Source organism: Aethalodelphis obliquidens, unplaced genomic scaffold (genome assembly GCF_003676395.1).
Source record: "Aethalodelphis obliquidens isolate GAN/ISIS:26980383/991018 unplaced genomic scaffold, ASM367639v1 scaffold80, whole genome shotgun sequence".
Lineage (NCBI taxonomy): Eukaryota > Metazoa > Chordata > Mammalia > Artiodactyla > Delphinidae > Aethalodelphis > Aethalodelphis obliquidens.
The window spans coordinates 4,077,722-4,084,400 of NW_020838024.1; positions in this window are offsets into that span (position 1 = coordinate 4,077,722).

Consider the following 6,679-nt stretch of genomic DNA (forward strand, 5'->3'; position numbering starts at 1 on the left):
CCTGAGATATCTATTCACTTTCTACAATGACACCTACGATGCTTGACTTTACACGTCAGCTTGGCTAGGTTCTGGTGCCCAGCTGTTTGGTCAAATACCAGTCTAGATGTTGCTGTGAGGGTGTTTTTAAAGATGTGACTAACATTGAAATCCGTAGACTTTGAGTAAAGCAGATTGCCCTCCATAATGCAGGCGGACCTCATCCAATCAGCCGAAGGCCTTAAGAGAAAAGACTGAGGTCCGCAAGAAGGAAAGAATCCTGCCTCCACACTGCCTTTGGACTCAAGACTACAGCATGGACTCTTGCTAGAGCTTCCAGACTGCTGGTGTGTCTTGTAGGTCTTAGACTTGTCAGCCTCCACAGTTGCATGAGGCAATTCCTTAAAGTAAATCTCTCTTTATGTGTATATGCATCCAAATCTCTCTCCATATGTATGTATACATATATATGTATATATGAATAGACATATATATGTATATATATATATATATATATATGTATATTCCATTTGTTAGGATCTTGCTGTAGCCCAGCAAGATCTCTGAGAAAACAACACTTGTCTCACCTTGATTATGTGACTCTGTACTTTGCCTCAAATTACCAGGAGGATGACACGGCTTGGTCCTTGCTGGGAAATGGGGTTCCTGAGTGCCAGCTGCTTCTGCCTCAGGCTTCTTCAGCATCTGGATCAAGCTCATTTGGCCTCCATCGGCAGAAGTGAAACCCCAGTTTCTGAATGAGGAAAACGACTTTGGGCTGACCAGTCCTGGGGGAGGTCATTATGTCAGTGTCTACTATTCCCTGAAAGAGAAAGAGTCCAAAGGTCATTTATGAATACCCTAATCCAATCCAGGTGTTCTGGGTGCAGCCTCCAGGGGAAATAAGAGAGCTTTTGATTGTCTCTGCCTGCAGAAAGAAATTATTAGGAAAAATGAGATGGTCTGAATAAAATTCACAAAGGGAGAATCAGATCCGCCTGAGTGATGAGTCTCAAGGGCTGCATCAGTAACTTGACTTCTGCTCCTGTAGCAGGACCATTCTTAGAGACGGGGCTGGTGCACCTCCTCTGTTCAAGCCGTGCAGCTGTCTCTTGGCTCCAACCCAGTTTCAAATAATCTGTCCTGTGATGCTGGGACTGTGACTCTGCAGATTACTCTTCTCCTTTGTCAACCAGTAGGAGGTGCTGGAAGAAGGTGCTGGAAGGAGGAGTATCCCAGAAGACATTTACTCTCTCCTTTTGCTTGCTGTTTTTGTGTCATCTGAGCAATGGCCCTTCACCCTGGTAGCTATAGTTGGCTCCAGTCCAGCATCTTTCTATATTCCCAGAATGAACCTCATTGTACCCTGATAAAGGTACCAGTTTTAGCTGGGCGGTGACTCCTCCTCAGACATCTGAGTTCCAGCTCTGCAGGGACCTTTCCTCTAGCTTCTGAATTCTGGTACCATCACCCTCTTCCCTTTGTTCTCCCAGCCTTAAGAGATGGTTGCTTCCTGTCATTACTATCTCTGTGTTTAACCCATTCCTTGTATTAAATTCTCTCTGTTTAGGTATCCGGCACGGTTTCTGATCTTCTGTTTGGACCCTAACTACTGACACAAATGCATGATGATACCAGCCATTAATATTAAATAACAAATTTCATTTCACACACACACACACACACACACACACACACACACACACGATTTCATGCTTATCACATACCTCTCAGATTAGAATTTGGCTTCTTTTGTAGATTTCCTACAGTGAACATTTGTTGCCCAGCAAACATGTACATGTATAGTCCATTTGAGAGTTATATTCTTCATTATAAGTGAGAATGCTTGAATGCTGGTTTTTATTTTTGTTAATTTTTAAAATTTATTTATTTTATTTTTTTGAGGTACGCAGGCCTCTCACTGTCGTGGCCTCTCCCGTTGCAGAGCACAGGCTCTGGACGCGCAGGCTCAGTGGCCATGGCTCACGGGCCCAGCCGCTCCATGGCAGGTGGGATCTTCCCGGACCGGGGCACGAACCCGTGTCCCCTGCATCGGCAGGCGGACTCTCAACCACTGCGCCACCAGGGAAGCCCAATGTTGATTTTTAAACATTAGTCTCTGGGGAATTCCCTGGTGGTCCAGTGGTTAGGACTCAGTGCTTTCACGGCTGAGGACCAGGGTTCAATCCCTGGTTGGGGAACTAAGATCCTGCAAGCCATGCAGTGTGGCCAAAAAACAAAAGAAGACAAAACAAAAAAACATCAGTCTCTGACAGCCTTCCTTTGGCCATCAAGACACATCCATTCCTGGGACACTGGCAATGGGTCTCCTGCACTTGCCTAAGGAGGGTCAGACCCTAAAATGTGTAATTTCACCAAGGTGATGACACCCTGATTAGCCGACCAATTCCTCCCCTGACTTTGCCTCACGTCGGTGCAAAGCACAAACCTATTTTTCTTAAAATGGCACCAGCGAATATCTATCTATGTATGTATGTATCTATCTATGTATGTATCTATGTATGTACGTATCTATCTATCTATATATTTTGGCTGCACCTGGTCTTAGTTGCAGCATGCAGGATCTTTTGTTGCGGTGCACAGCGTCCTCTTTGTGGTCTGTGGGCCTCTCTCTAACTGTGGTGCGCAGGCTCCAGAGAGCGTGGGCTCAGTAGTTGCAGCTCGAGGGCTCTCTAGCTGTGGTGTGTGGACTCTAGAGCACACAGGCTTAGTTGCCCTGTGGCATGTGGGATCCTAGTTCCCCGACCAGGGATCAAACCTGCGTCCCCTGCATTGGAAGGTGGATTCTCAACCACTGGACCACCAGGGAAGTCCCAGCACCAGCTAATATTGAGAGACAATGGACCCTTTCTGAACACACTATATTCCTTTTTGTAAATTCTTCTCAAACAAAACTTCTCTGAAAATAATCTGAAAAGGTCTTCAACATCAAGATATAAATGACCAGTATAGCTAAACTATCTCATCTCAGGAAGTATTTTAATTTTATTTGCATTTTAAGTTTCAATGAAAGGGATCAAGCCTTGAGTTTAGAATCTCAGAATTCGCTGAGCTGAGTGTTGGGAGAATTTTTCCGTGGGAAGGGGTAGGAGAGAGGTGGGTCACACTCCAGCTGCTCCCTTCTGGAAATGACGCAAACACATGCCTTCCTCAGCTACCCTTTCAGTTGGCACTGATATAAAGACACGTTCTGTCGCACACAGTTCTTGACTGTCCATTGCCGCACCAGAGCTGATCTCCTTTTGACCAAGGGCACGGTGGAGCGCCCTGGGGGAGGCCACAGGGCACCTACACATCACATAACAGCCTCCTCTGTGAAGCTAAACAAATATTTGCCTCTCGCTTGCAGAGCACATCTACGGAGCTGACTTTTCACACGTATTCGCAGTGTCTGCACCTCTGTGGTTCACGGTGGTATCTGTGCCAACGTCCTGGCTGTAGCCTAGGAGCCAATCAAGCAAGCAAGATTCAGTGGCAGTCCCGGTACATCATAGCAGCCAGATGTCCCCAGTCATTTGCTGTGGGCTCTCATAGCCAGAGACAGCTGTGCAGAACTGGGGCTCTGGTACCTTCCATGAGTTTGCTGGGTGTAGATGTTCTCAACCCTCAGCCTACGATTAAGGAATTATGCCCACCTTCCCCCCTACCAAAAAAAGAAAAGAAATTATGCCCAACTCTGATTCATATCTTTTTTTTTTCAAAAGTTCAAGAGAATCTTTTTTTTAATTAAGTTTTATTGGAGTATAGTTGTTTTACAATGTTGTGTTCATTTCTGCTGTACAGCAAAGTGAATCAGCTATACATATACGTATATCCTCTCTTTTTTGGGTTTCCTTCCCGTTTAGGTCTCCACAGAGCTTATTCACATCTTTGAGCAAGGGACATTGCCAGAGCATTATGAAATGATAACCCCAAGTAAGATTTAGTAATAAGCCATGGTTTAAAATGCATTTCATGGGAAGATGCCAGAGAACACAAACTAAGGGGCTGGGGACTCTTCTCTGGGCCAGGTTTGCTATTCTCTGTCCATGAACTTGAGCAATTCGCTAAATCTTTTTAGACTGCCATCTCCCTGTCTGTAAGATGATGAGGTCTGGAGTTTTTTAAGGCTTCCTTACATGCTTTCTGTATTAGTTTGCTGGGGCTGCCGCAACAAACTACCACAAATTGGGTGGCTTAAACAAAGGAATTTATCGCCTCATAGTTCTTGAGGCTAGAAGTCTGAGATGGAGGTGTCAGCTGGGTTGGTTCCTTCTGAGGGCTGTGTGGGAGAATCTCGTCCATGCCCTTCTTCTAGCTTCTGGTGCTTGGCTGGCAATCTTTGGCGTTCCTTGAGTTTTAAGTGCATCACCCCATCTCTGCTTTCATCTTTACATGGTGTTCTCCCTGTGTGCGTGTCTGTTTCTATGTCTAGTTTTTTCCCCTTTATAAGGACAGAGTCATATCTGGGTAGGGTCTACTCTAATGACCTCATCTTAACTTGATTGTCTGAAAAGACTATTTCCAAATAAAGTCATACTCATAGGTACTGGGGGTTAGGACCTCGATGCCTTTTTGGGTGCTACAATTCCACACATAACACTCGGACTCCATATTCTTGTCCTGGCCACTATGGAGCTGGCCTTCTCTCTGCAGTCAGCCTGACATTGGTCCTCTGCTTTGCTGTAGAAGGGAGGAAGACAGATGGAGTCATATCCTAATAACCCCTTTCCAGTGGTGCAATACCAGGCAAGTTACTTTACTTCTCTGAGCCTCTGTTTCCTCATCTATAAGACGAGAACAATAGGTTTACTGAGAGAAGTCAGTGAGCTAAAGCAAAGAAGTACTTGGCTGACGTATGGTAAGTGCTCAACAAATGAGAGATCTTATTGTTATTTATTCCTACTGAGTGAAGGAAAGGATGGGTCAGTGATTCCTAACTCTGACTGCACATTAGAATCATCTCAGGAACTTTTCAAAAACTCTTAGTGCCCAGGCCCCACTAGCGATTCTGAATCAGTTGGTCTCGGATGGGATCCAGGCACTGATATATTTAGAAGCTCCCTGGTTTATTTTATTATGCAGACAGGATTGAGAACCACTAGAATAAATGAAAGGGTGGAAAACACCAGTGGAAATTCTCAATACAGTTGAAAGTCAGAAGAGGTTGCCTTGGAGTTACTTATCCATATGGTCCAAGTGGTGGGATCAGCCAGAAACAGCTCTTAGAAAACTCGTGAATGAGGTGACCTAGATTTCAGAGACGTTTCTTGCCTTGTGGTCTCCCTGTCAAATATTTTCCAGGCTTCCCTGATGACGGAGCCACAGCAATATCCCATCCACTTGCTTGTCCAAGGATACCTAAGAGCTGTCCTTCCCCAGTCTCCTGCCCCAGGTCTGTTCAAAAGTCCTCGGTAAGAATTGATGCAGATAACCGCTTGATGCGCTACCTTCTTCAGGGATATCTGCCCAAGAGTGCTCATCCCAGAACTCAAAAAATCCTCCAGTGGGGAAATCCTGGACACCTAAGGGTAGACTTATGAAATGGGGACGGCAGAGCTCCTTACACCCCGCTAGGTGGGAGCTGCCTGCTTAGAAGAAGCATGGCTCCCGAGGCCCCTGCATTTGTGAACTGAAGAGCTTTTATTTTACTGAATCACTCTCTCACGCCGTCCTCCACACCAAGTCCTTTTATGTATAAGTGTGAGGTCTAGAAGCAGCTGCTCTGACAGTGGCAGGAGTGATGAATCTTGCATCGAGAGTTGGCTTTTGGTTCCCAGGCCCCTTTGCTGAGTGAGGAGAGCAGCTGTAAGCAACCCTCTCGCCACCTTCCTCTCTCCAGCTGCTCTGTCGCCTCAGCCCGAGGCCTGGCTTCCCCAGCTTCGGCTTCTTACACTGCCACCCTTGTCTGAACATCACATACTGGTCACTCACTGCCTTTTAAGTCCCAGGGTGTCTTCAGTCCTCATGGAGGAGGGCAGTGACTTTTTGTTATGTGAGTGAGTGAGTAATATTAAATAAACTGATAGGGAAATAGAAGCAATTTTTTTTTTTTTCGGTACGCGGGCCTCTCACTGTTGTGAGCTCTCCCGTTGCGGAGCACAGGCTCCGGACGCACAGGCTCAGCGGTCATGGCTCACGGGCCCAGCCGCTCCGCGGCACGTGGGATCTTCCCGGACCGGGGCACAAACCTGTGTCCCCTGCATCGGCAGGTGGACCCTCAACCACTGCGCCACCAGGGAAGCCCTAGAAGCAATTTTTAATGGCAAAGCTATATAAGTTCTCTTTATTGTCACTAAGAGGTTAGGAATGTCCATTTTCTCTTTGGCTGAATTCTTAAAAATGTAGCAAGTATTCTAAAGGAAATGATAGTTCTCTCCATCCTGATCTACTTGAGGGAGGTTGTTTGGTTTGATGCTTTCCAATTCTTTAATTTTATTTATTTTTCATTTATGTTTTTAAAAACCTGATTGATCTTTTTTTATATATAAATTTATTTATTTATTTTTGGCTGTGTTGGGTCTTCGTTGCTGTGCAACGGGCCTTCTCTAGCTGCGGGGAGCAGGGGCTACTCTGTTGCAGTGCACCGTCTTCTCACTTCAGTGGCTTCTCTTGTTGCGGAGCACGGGCTCTAGGTGCAGGGGCTTCAATAGTTGTGGCATGTGGGCTTCAGTAGTTGTGGCTCACAGACTGTAGAGTG